The sequence below is a fragment of the Nanorana parkeri genome, unplaced genomic scaffold (genome assembly GCF_000935625.1).
Source record: "Nanorana parkeri isolate BGI_ZX_2015 unplaced genomic scaffold, ASM93562v1 scaffold585, whole genome shotgun sequence".
NCBI lineage: Eukaryota > Metazoa > Chordata > Amphibia > Anura > Dicroglossidae > Nanorana > Nanorana parkeri.
The window spans coordinates 610592-623781 of record NW_017306853.1 but is presented as its reverse complement, the minus strand read 5'-3'; the positions used below and the strand labels follow the sequence as shown (position 1 = coordinate 623781).

General features: G+C 48.9%; 1 protein-coding gene across 1 annotated transcript in view; it reads right to left on the bottom strand.

The window, feature by feature from the left end:
* The window catches only part of SHOC2 (SHOC2, leucine rich repeat scaffold protein), a 59794-nt gene that overhangs the window by 46258 nt on the left and 346 nt on the right, over positions 1 to 13190 (bottom strand). The window lies entirely within an intron of this gene.

Genomic DNA, 13190 nt, shown 5'->3' with positions numbered 1-13190 from the left:
CATTATTGAAAAATACCAAAAATTCCAAAAGATTCAAATTATTTTCCATCACAACCTGCGTGCCGAATCCAAAACCAAGTTTAGTGACGGGGAGCATTTTTATTGTGGGGGGACAACGCTCACTTGCCGCACTGTACGTATGTAGGGGAAGCGTTGTCACCCTATGGCCCCCCAGCCAAGTCTGGCCCCCCAGCCAAGTCTGGCCCTGGCCCCCCAGCCGGATGCATCTCCTAGGTGTTGGTCTAAGTAAGTTGGGTATATACAGTAAGCTGTAAATGCATGCCCCTCACCAGTCTGGGCCCTCACCAGTCTGGGCCCTCACCAGTCTGGGCCCTCACCAGTCTGGGCCCTCACCAGTCTGGGCCCTCCATGACCTCCTGAGGAAGCTACTTTCTAGCGAAACGCGTTGCGTGAAGGAGCTTCAGGTCCCAAATCTCGTTTGAATATCGGTGTCATTCCTCATGATGGTTATTCTACAATAAAGGGACTGTCGTGTCATGTTAGTACAATACACTATTGTGTGGGCTTTATTCACTCCGCATTGTTTTAGTTTTCTACGATCTCTTTATACGCATTTTACCCAAGTGTAAATAAAATGGTTGGTTTTTATATTGGATCCATGTTCCCGCTATACGGTTCTACCCTAAAAGCCCCCCATTTTATCTTGGGATTTATTTGAACTCTTACTGGGGTGTGCTACCAGAGCCGACACCCCTGACTTGATATCTTTACGTGCCATGCCTGGCCCTCCAATGCCTGGCCCTCCAATGCCTGGCCCTCCTTGCCTGGCCCTCCTTGCCTGGCCCTCCTTGCCTGGCCCTCCTTGCCTGGCCCTCCTTGCCTGGCCCTCCAATGCCTGGCCCTCCTTGAACACAAATTAGTTTGAAAGAAACACTTCCAAGGGCAATGGACACGTTACCGTTAAAAGATAGAAAATGGCCGCCAGGTTTTGGGGCTGAACACGCACTTTAAGCAGATCGCAGTAAAAAGAAAACCCAAAAAGCCGTTCCTCTAAACCCCTCCAGGAAGATACGAGGAGGATACAGACAGAACAGAAATAGCTTGTCTGGCACGCCTGCCCTAAACAAACATGAGGATTCCTGAGCCTGGGACTGGAGCGGGTTAGGGGCCCGTGGAGCCAGCCCATTACAAGGACCTTCCCATGATTGAGAAGGGGGGGGTAAGGGCGCTCTGCACATGCTTGGCCAACACGGGGAAGCAGGAAGCAGCGACTGGTGACACTTCGAGCTCCGAGACATGAAAACAGAAACAAAACAACAATGCAGATGCTCATAAAATAAAACCGCAACCTCTCTAGCGGTATTCAGACGGCTTCGTAAACATAAAGGAGAAGGGCGTGCGAGGTGGGAACCAGAGCCGAAACAATGCGCTTCCTTCTTTATTTCTTCACCTGCCGGCTGCCGCCCCCTCACCAAAATCACGGAGGGGAGAGCGGCCGCACCCAGAGCTCAGAAACCCTCCGCCGCAAAGTCATCAAATTAAAAAGGAAGACGGAACTTCAAAAAGGAAGCAAGGCACGGCGAGCAATGCGGAGAAACGTCTGACCAGCGTTCCATCGAGAAACGCTAACGGCCGGCAACTGAACGCGGCTATTCCTGGTGGATTCATGTCACCGAGCGGACGCAGGTATTCCTGCACAATATGAAGGGTGGATTCATGTCACCGAGCGGACGCAGGTATTCCTGCACAATATGAAGGGTGGATTCATGTCACCGAGCGGACGCAGGTATTCCTGCACAATATAAAGTTTGGATGTCACCAGGCGGACGCAGGTATTCATTCACAATATGAAGGGGGGATTCATGCCACCGAGCGGACGCAGGTATTCATTCACAATATGAAGGGGGAGGTATTCATTCACAATATGAAGGGGGGATTCATGCCACCGAAAAGTTTGGATGTCACCAGGCGGACGCAGGTATTCATTCACAATATGAAGGGGGGATTCATGCCACCGAGCGGACGCAGGTATTCCTGCACAATATCAAGTGTGGATTCATGCAAGCGTGCGGGCGCAAGTACTCCTGCAAAATATAAAAGTTTGGATATCACCGGCGGACGCAGTTATTCCTGCACAATATGAAGGGCGGATTCATGTCACCGAGCGGACGCAGTTATTCCTGCACAATATAAAGGGTGGATTCATGTCACCGAACGGACGCAGGTATTCCTGCACAATATAAAGGGTAGATTGATGCCAGTGTGCGGGTGCAGGTATTCCTGCACAATATAAAGGGCGGATTCATGTCACCGCGTGGACGCAGGTATTCCTGCACAATATGAAGGGTGGAATCATGCCAGTGTGCGGACGCAGGTATTCCTGCACAATATGAAGGGTGGAATCATGCCAGCGTGTGGGCGCAAGTATTCCTGCACAATATAAAGTTTGGATGTCACCGGGCGGACGCAGGTATTCCTGCACAATATGAAGGGTGGAATCATGCCAGCGTGTGGGCGCAAGTATTCCTGCACAATATAAAGTTTGGATGTCACCGGGCGGACGCAGGTATTCCTGAACAATATGAAGGGCTGATTCCTGCCACCGCGCAGTTCCTCCTTAAAAGCGGACCTTTACCCCCTTTCACTAAAAATCCACATGCCGAAATCCTCTCACATTCATTTAACGACATATTTTCCTTTTACTTACAATTATTGTCTTTCCACTTCCTGGTCCTCTTGGGCACCAGTGAAGTATTACGCCCAAGTGATGCGTCCTGGGAAGGTTACATCAGCAGAGCATTGCTGGGAAATCTCATCTGTAATCTCACGAGATCTCAGGGAAAGGCATTTCTGCTCCCCTGAGATGATGTGCATGGTCACATGTCCTAGTCACATGTGCCAGAGCTCCAGGAAGTAAAGAGAGGTATAGTAATCTGCCCTCAGTCAAAATGGCCGCTGCCAGACCCGCCCGCCTGCATCCACACGTCACACCTCCTCCCCGCCTCACGCTCACCGCCCGCATCCACGGTCGGCACAGGGACCCGGGGAGAAGAAGTAAGGAGGAGCAGGTGTACTTGATACAGCGCAATGCAGAATATCACCAGCTATAGAGGAGCACAACAAATCCCAGCAATAGTACATTATACAGCACAATGCAGAATACCACCAGCGATAGAGGACTACAAATCCCAGCAATAATACAATACACAGTGCAATGCAGAATACCGCCAGCTATAATGTACTATTGCTGGGATTTGTTGTATTCCTTTATAGCTGGCGGTACTCTGCATTGTGCTGTATAATGTACTACTGCTGGGATTTGTAGTCCTCTATCGCCGATGCCATTCTGCATTCATTGCTGTATAATTTTACACTTTTCATTTCACTATATTGCACACCACAGTTTTGTTTTTCTTTTTTACTTCCACCGCTCCGAGCTTGCTCCTGTGATGGACTACAACCTCAATACAAACTAGTAGTCCCATCACTGGAGCCATTTTTAAAAATGTATTTTATTTTTTATCCGATTAATCGAACTGAATAATCGGCTAACTAATCGATTTTGAAAATAATCGTTAGCTGCAGCTCTATTTGTAACACACTAAAAAAAAAAGAACAAATGTTCCATAGTCCGTCAGTTTCTGGATATTTACGTTCTGACATCAACATGCTAATAAAGTTGTTTTTTTTCGTTAAATAGCTTATTTTAGATCCGTTGATGATGTCATCGCTGGGTCTCTGTGCTTCTCTTTGCCAGGCGGGCAGATCAGGTCTGGTGAGAGGGGCCGGCAGGGTGCTGTACATAGCTTCCTGAAAACATCACAGCACGGTGCAAGCAGAGGGCGGGCTCTTGGGAGGAGTTATGCAAATGTGAAAATGCTTTGATGGGTGGGCGTTAGTCTGGAGGAGTGGGCATTCCTAGGCAGGCTGCATTTGCTAAGTGACGCCTATATGTGATGCTGAGCCTCCATGATTGAAAGAACTGAAATCCAATCAAGGAAAGGGGCGGGGCCAGGGACAGTAAGGCTGAGGAGGAAAATGCTAGCTGATGGTAGGTCCTCCAGCCAGGAAATGAGGCGGAGCTCTGTCTGACTTGCTGCAGCTTCTAATGTACATTGTGAGGAGCTCCCGGTGTGCAGAGACATCAGAGGAAGAGGAGAGGAGCCGGTACAAATGCAAGAATGTAGGGAAGGACGGAGGTCAGATAGAAGACTGAAGGGAAGGACAGAGGTCAGATAGAAGACTGTAGGGAAGGACGGAGGGCAGATAGAAGACTGAAGGGGAGGACAGAGGTCAGATAGAAGACTGTAGGGAAGGACGGAGGGCAGATAGAAGACTGAAGGGGAGGACAGAGGTCAGATAGAAGACTGTAGGGAAGGACGGAGGGCAGATAGAAGACTGAAGGGGAGGACAGAGGTCAGATAGAAGACTGTAGGGAAGGACGGAGGGCAGATAGAAGACTGAAGGGGAGGACAGAGGTCAGATAGAAGACTGTAGGGAAGGACGGAGGGCAGATAGAAGACTGAAGGGGAGGACAGAGGTCAGATAGAAGACTGTAGGGAAGGACGGAGGGCAGATAGAAGACTGAAGGGGAGGACAGAGGTCAGATAGAAGACTGTAGGGAAGGACGGAGGGCAGATAGAAGACTGAAGGGGAGGACAGAGGTCAGATAGAAGACTGTAGGGAAGGACGGAGGGCAGATAGAAGACTGAAGGGGAGGACAGAGGTCAGATAGAAGACTGTAGGGAAGGACGGAGGGCAGATAGAAGACTGAAGGGGAGGACAGAGGTCAGATAGAAGACTGTAGGGAAGGACGGAGGGCAGATAGAAGACTGAAGGGGAGGACAGAGGTCAGATAGAAGACTGTAGGGAAGGACGGAGGGCAGATAGAAGACTGAAGGGGAGGACAGAGGTCAGATAGAAGACTGTAGGGAAGGACGGAGGGCAGATAGAAGACTGAAGGGGAGGACAGAGGTCAGATAGAAGACTGTAGGGAAGGACGGAGGGCAGATAGAAGACTGAAGGGGAGGACAGAGGTCAGATAGAAGACTGTAGGGAAGGACGGAGGTCAGGCAGAAGACTGAAGGGAAGGACGGAGGTCAGGCAGAAGACGGAAGGGAAGGAGGGAGGTCAGAGAGAACACTGAAGGGAAGGACGGAGGTCAGATAGAAGACTGAATGGAAGGACGGAGGTCAGATAGAAGACTGAAGGGAAGGACGGAGGTCAGAGAGAACACTGAAGGGGAGGACGTAGGTCAGATAGAAGACTGAAGGGGAGGACGGAGGTCAGATAGAAGACTGAAGGGAAGGACGGAGGTCAGAGAGAACACTGAAGGGAAGGACGGAGGTCAGATAGAAGACTGAACCTCTCATGAAGATCTGAGCTGTTATAATGCGCTCTCGTTCATACACATCGTGTGCCTACTTGTTGGTTGCAGCAATTACATCAGACTTTACACAACACAGCGAGTTGTATTCAACCACAAAATCATCTCCCGGTCAGAGAAGACACCGGCAGCCAATCTCACCATTAGGATCCGGCTGAGTAAGAAGAGATTTAAAAAGAACCAAAGACCGAACTTTCTTTTTTTACTTTTGGATAGAGCGGGGAAGGGGAGAATTTTTTTTTTTTTTTTAATGTCCATTGAGAACGATTTCCCTGCATGTCCTGCCCTGTAGACACAACAGGAAGTGACAAAGCCTGTGCAGAGAAAGCAGAGCTGTGGGAGTGGCCCAACAGGCTCCACCCACTACAGGCTGCCTGCAGAAAACTACCTGAGAGGGCGGAGACAAGACCAGTCACCCTGCACAAGGAGAGAGAGCAGCCGTCTTTATTACAGGAGGGGCGGAGACAAATCTTGACCAATCACTGCTGCAACTAGCACCTTTTACAGAAGTCAGGAAGTGGCTACCTACAACAGGCAGCCGAGCTCCGGGATCAGCAGATATTGTCCTCATACCAGAGTCCTGTGTATTCTTCCTGAATCTCGGTGAGCTTTGTGCGTTTCTTCTGCTCAGTATTCCAGTGTGAGACTTGGAGCTTCCTGTAATAAAGACCGCTCACTGCTGCTCTCTCTCCTTGTGCAGGGTGACCGGTCTTGTCTCCGCCCCCCTCCTGTAATAAAGACCGCTCACTGCTGCTCTCTCTCCTTGTGCAGGGTGACCGGTCTTGTCTCCGCCCCCTCCTGTAATAAAAAGACGGCTCACTGCTGCTCTCTCTTGTGCAGGGTGACTGGTCTTGTCTCCGCCCCTACCTGTAATAAAGACTAGTCACTGCTGCTCTCTCTTCTTGTGCAGGGTGACTGTTCTGGTCTCCGCCCCCTCCTGTAATAAAAACCGGTCACTGCTGCTCTCTCTCTTTGTGCAGGGTGACTGGTCTTGACTCCGTCCCCACCTGTAATAAAGACCGCTCACTGTTGCTCTCTCTCCTTGTGCAGGGTGAGTGGTCTTGTCACCGCCCCCTCCTGTAATAAAGACCGGTCAGTGCTGCTCTCTCTCCTTGTGCAGGGTGACTGGTCTCATCTCACTGTAGTGGGTGGGGCCTTCTGTGCCCCTCCCACAGCTCTGCACAGGCTATGTACAGCACAGTGATGATGTCACTGCTATTGCAAAAGGTAATGTCTGGGTTTGCAGAGGCATTTGGTGTGCAGAACGGAATTATATCCTTCGTGGTTATTACAAGAAACACTTTATTTGTCACTTCCAGGAAGCTCTTCCCGCTGTATGGCCACAGACATACCAAACACAGATTCAGATGTACAGACCGCCACAAAGCCGGAGACAAGTATAAAGACCGGGACTGGACAAACATTCATAGATTGCCCCAATCCGTCTCATGACATCGCGGACCAATCAGAATGTACAGTGTAAATTTCAGCGAGAAACCCCGAGCAACTGGCGACGGCCAGACGAGAGAAAAGATCAATTCATATCATGTACACATTGGACGCTCCCACATTCTGTTTAGTGCCCAACAGCATTCGGACCTGCAGGCGATCGTTCACCCGTCATGTGACCTCAGACAACCGGGACCGGATGGCTACCCAGAGCACAACTGCTGCAAACTTCAAGCTGGGCCAGCCAATCGACAAACTCCAACCGGCCCATAAAAGTCTGTGCTGCCACTTAATTTCCTCAGCGCTGTGTGATAGGGTGATGCCATCTGAATGGAGAAATACACAATTCCTCCTATGCAGAAAGATGCTCTGGGCAAGTTTGTTACTCATTTTAGCGTAGGGATTAGTAGTTCTCCACAGCTGATGGTATTATTACAATATCATGAGCTATAGAGGACTAAAAATCCCAGCAACACGTTATACAGCAATGCAGAATACCATCAGCTAAAGAGGACTACAAATCCCGGCAATATATTACACAGCAATGCAGAAGAATACCACCAGCTAAAGAGGACTACAAATCCCGGCAATATATTACACAGCAATGCAGAAGAATACCACCAGCTATAGAGGACTACATATCCCAGCAATATATTACACAGCAATGCAGAATAATACCATGTATTGCTGGGATTTATAGTCCTCTATAACTGATTGTACAGCAATGCAGAATACCACCAGCTATAGAGGACTACAAATCCCAGCAATACATGGTATTATTCTGCATTGTTGTACAATGTATTGCTGGGATTTGTAGTCCTCTATAGCTGATGGTAATATTCTGCATTGCTGTACAATCAGTTATAGAGGACTATAAATCTCAGCAATATATTATACAGCAATGCAGATACCACCACCAGCTATAGAGGACTACAAATCTCAGCAATTAAACAGCAATGCCGAATACCACCACCAGCTATAGAGGACTACAAATCCCAGCAACACATTATACATCAATGCAGAATACTACCACCAGCTATAGAGGACTACAAATCCCAGCAACACATTATACATCAATGCAGAATAATACCATCAGATGTAGAGGACTACAAATCCCAGCAATACATTAGAGAGCAATGCATAATAATACCACCAGCTATAGAGGACTACAAATCCCAGCAACATATTATATAGCAATGCAGAATAATACCACCAGCTATAGAGGACTACAAATCCCAGCAATACATTACACAGCAATGCGGAATACCACCATCAGCTATAGAGGACTACAAATCCCAGCAATATATTACACAGCAATGCAGAATAATACCCCCAGCTATAGAGGACTACAAATCCCAGCAATACATTACACAGCAATGCAGAATACCACCACAAGCTATAGAGGACTACAAATCCCAGAAATACATTATACAGAATACCACCAGCTGTAGCATGTCAATCGGCACCTTTCCATACCTAATCCCGCCCACTGCTTTCTGGATTGACAACATTCTGTTGCTGAAAACCTCCCACTGTGAGCTGCAGTGTCTGGGAGGGGGAGCGTGTGAGACACACATGAAGGAGAATGTGGCTCATTCGAGGAAGATTTGTGTTTACATGATGGGCTTTGTGCAACACATAGTAACTGGAGTTGGGTCCTGTTTTGACTGTCATATCGGAGCCTATGGATGTACTTTACAGATGGCTTCATAGCTATGCACAGAAAAGGTGTTCAGTAGGGTTGAGGTCAGGGCTCTGCGCAGGACACAAGTTCCTCCACACAAAAACCATGTCTTTATGGAGCTGGCTTTGTACACAGGGGACAGTCATGGTGGAACAGAAAAGGGTCCTCACCAAACTGTCACCACAAGGCTGGAAGAGCGCAATTGTCTGCAATGTCTTTGTATGATGAAGTATTACCAGAACCTTCACCGGAGACACCTGAACTCCATTACATGGAGAGGAGTCCACATACCATTGCCCACATTGGTGAACGTGACGACTTCTCTCCTCAGTATTGAGTTCAAACAGTTTAAGATAAAGAAAAATAAATATTTTAGCACTCAGAAAAGGAAATAAAAGTGCAGCCGGGCCTGTAGGCCATAGATCATTGTTACGGCGCCTTTCCCAACAATAGCTTATTGATGGAGAAAAACGATAACAGTAACAAGTGTAAATAACCCCGGAGGGCTCGACAGCAAAGGTACGCGGGCACTTCCTTGGTTTTAAAAGTATCTAAAGTCAAGACGAAAATGTCATATACTGCAGCTTCCCAGTCCCCAGATGTGGTGGCTGCATTACTTTTCTTTTCACCTGGTGATCCTGCCAGTGACACACTTCCTGTCCTTGGGTGACAACGCTCATTCACTGTACTGTATCTATGGAGCAGGAGCTGCTGCTACTCAGGACTACAGAACACTTCCTATTCTGAAACATGATATGGGAGCAAATGTTTTACAGTCCAACAGAGGTGATCATTGCAATGTGCACGGGGCAGCTCTGAATTTCTGGCAGGATCAACAGGTTTTTTTTTTAACAATGAACAGATAACAAAACTTAACAGTATATCCTGAAGCAGGAGTGTGCGCCTTCTCGGGAATGCCGGAAGCAGGAATGTGCACCTTCCCGTGAATGCCGGAAGCAGGAATGTGCACCTTCCCGTGAATGCCGGAAGCAGGAATGTGCACCTTCTCCTGAATGCCGGAAGCAGGAATGTGCACCTTCCCGTGAATGCCGGAAGCAGGAATGTGCACCTTGCACCTTCCCGTGAATGCCGCAAGCAGGAATGTGCACCTTCCCGTGAATGCCGGAAGCAGGAATGTGCACTTTCTCCTGAATGCCGCAAGCAGGAATGTGCACCTTCCCGTGAATCCTGGAAGCAGGAATGTGCACTTTCTCCTGAATGCCGGAAGCAGGAATGTGCACCTCCTCGTGAATGCTGGAAGCAGGAATGTGCACCTCCTCGTGAATGCTGGAAGCAGGAATGTGCACCTTCTCCTGAATGCCGGAAGGAGGAATGTGCACTTTCTCCTGAATGCCGGAAGCAGGAATGTGCACCTTCTCGTGAATGCCGGAAGCAGGAATGTGCACCTTCTCGTGAATGCCGGAAGCAGGAATGTGCACCTTCTCGTGAATGCCGGAAGCAGGAATGTGCACCTTCTCGTGAATGCCGGAAGCAGGAATGTGCACCTTCTCGTGAATGCCGGAAGCAGGAATGTGCACCTTCTCGTGAATGCCGGAAGCAGGAATGTGCACCTTCTCGTGAATGCCGGGAGCAGGAATGTGCACCTTCTTCCCGGCGTATGCTCCTCGACCCATTACAGATCAAAAAGAGAGCAAATAGGAGAAGTTGGTTGTTGGGGTTTATGTATAGTTTAAGGATGGTATGTTACCATCACAATGTGCATATGAAACGTGGGTGGTAATGGTGGAGGTAGTGGTGGTAGTAATGGGGGTAGAAGTAGTGGTAGTGGGAGAGGGGGTGGTGGGAGGGGGGGGGGGGGGGGGGGGGGGGGGTTCCTGGGTGGAGAATGAAAAACATGGACTAACTATTCTACTCTGAGGTAGAAAATGTACAAACCGATCTATGAATATGACACTTCCTATTCCTAACTGAATTGCAATTTGGTAATAACAAACGCTGTGCAGTCTAATCCACAGATACAAGATATATACAATTCACAAATCCACAGCGGTCAGAATTTCTACGGAGCTCAATACTCTGCGGATCGGGTAAGCCGCCATAAGCATATTTAGATGAATCAAAGAATCCGGTTCCATTTCAGAATTGGATTCTAATCCAGACAAAAAAAACAAAGTATCCAGAATAGAATTTGTTTTGGGATAATCATGTGAAATGCTCTGTGCTTGCGTGGCACCTTCAGTGGGAAGAAGTAGAGAAATGTGCGATATACAGAAAACCAATACCCTCCACCCATCTACTATGAGAAAAAAACATTTAGAATTTGAATAAAAGTAGATAAAATAAAACTAGTGACATGCATACAGCATCCAGGACCACACACAGAACAACGAAAGACATACACATGGAAGGAGACAACGCTATACTCCTGGGGAGTACATGGGATTACAGGGGAGCAATCAAAGCATGACACACATACAGAGAGGGTGATGAATTGAGGAGCTGGGTGTCATGGTAGGACCAATGAAGAATGGGGATTGACCCTCTCGATTTGTTCTGTTTGACAGAGAGTGATGGGAACAAAACCACAATTTTTGCGGTCGTCACAAAGGGGTATGAGGATCTCTCACAACAGGACCCCTATTCTGGTGAATGCTGTCAAAGGTTAGAATCCCCACGCCCCCCTTTGGTGAGATTGCCACCACTCACTACTGTGCCTCTGGGATTAGACACGACAGGTAAAGCTCACCAACGGGGACACAAACAGCAATTAAAACTTGAGAGGTTCTAACTGTTCCCCAATCTATCCAAGACAGACAAAACCCCGGGCTTGAGTTTCATTCAAGTTGAGAAGGGCATGTCAGCTGGATGGTTGGACAAGGGGGTCATACGGTGGAGGAGAGGGTTGAAGAGTGCAGATAAAGATGGAGTGAGGTGGTGGGACACCGATGGTGGTGACTGTGGGATGGGGGGGGTTGCTCAAAGCAGAAGGTGAAGAGGGGAGGAACAGGGAGACCAGTCAGGGTTGGGATGGAGGAAGATTGAGGGATAACATATGATTTATTGGTTGAGTTGGGAAGAAAGATGCCAAGCGTGGTGGTACCAGAGCTCAGGTAAGGTAAGAAGTTGTTGAGGTGTCTGTAAAGGAAGGATGGGGTGAAGAAGTGTCAGTGAATGTGTGAGGGAGGTCAGATAGAGGTTTGATGGTCTAAGAGTCAGGTCCAGTCAGGGTTGGCCTGGAGGAAGGAAGTTGGGATGAAGAATGCCAAGCCTGGTGGTCTCAGAGCTCAGGTAAGGTAAGAAGTTGTTGAGGTGTCCGTAAAGGAAGGATGGGGTGAAGAAGTGTCAGTGAATGTGTGAGGGAGGTCAGATAGAGGTTTGCTGGCCTAAGAGTCAGGCCCCATCATCTCTGGGTGTCAGGTTGTTAACAATGTAGTGAGTGATGGAGGAGCAGTCAAGGAAGTGATGTGTTGGGTGATGGCCGAGGTGAGGAGGATGCCCTGGAAGGATACAAAGTTGGTGGTGCTGGGGGCTTTGGTCTTCTTGTGAGATGAGGGGGTGTCAGGTGGAGTAGACCCGGGGGCTCCAACATGGTGAGAAGGGACGGCAGTGGGATAGGGCGATTGTTGTGGCTCAGTAAATGATGAGGAGCGTCAGTCAGCTCGGAAGGATCAGTGGGCTGAGAAGAATGTTTGGGTGTTAGCAAAAGGATCAGGTAAGAAGAGATGGAAGAGCGGGAGGATGCAGAAGAAGGGTGTAGTGCGGTCCCTCGAATGATTCAGGCTGTCAGTCAGGCCATAGTCTTGGTGGGTGAGTGCAGTGTCTGGGTATCGGTCATTGGGGTAAGAAGAGATGCCAGTGGGGGAGGGTGAAGGGGGTTCAAAGTAGGGTGAGTCGGGTATCAGATAGAAGGAGTAAATGTGATGGTAGGGAGCGATGGGGGTTGGAGGTTGATCTGTTCATGGATAACATGGGGATCAATCAGCACTGGGAGGAATCAATATCAGTCAATGATGGGCAGATGAGTAAGAAAACTGGGGTCACCAGATGAATGTCCCAGCGTTAATCAGGGGATGGAGTCAGGCCCGGGACCCGGTGTGTAAGAGGGGTGTCCGGGTATCAGCAACGGTGTCAGGAAAATTGCTGGGGTGTGTATGCGTCAGTCAATGATGGGGTGAGAGATGAAGATGACTGGGGCCACTCAATGAAGGATGGGGCAGATGCAGATGTCCGGGAGAGGAAGCTTTGGTAGGATGGTGGTGGGGTAATCAGTATTGGGGTGGGGGATGAAGATGACTAGCGTCACTCAATGAAGGATGGGGGTGTCAGGGAGATGGTGATGGTGGGGGTTACTTAGTAAACGGAGATGCCAGTCAGGCCGGAGTGTCACCAGACATGGCGGTGGGCCAGTGAAGGGTGGGGATGTCAGTTAGTGGTGGGGCGTGGGATGAAAATGACCGGGGTCACTCAGTGAAGGATGAAGGGGATGTCAGTCAGGGAGATTGAGGAAAAAGAGTCAGTCAGTGATGGTTGATAATATAGTGGCGGGGTCAATCATAGAAATGTAGGTCAGTAATGGGTTTGGGTAATTATGGGGCTCAGTCAGTGATGGGTGAGGGTACAGTTGGGTTCAGTCAGTGATGGTATAGTGGGGGTCCGTCCTTACATTATGGGGTGTCAGTCAGTGATGGGTGAGGGTACAGTGGGGGCCAGTCCTTGCATTGGGTGGGCTCAGTCAGTGATGGGTGAGGG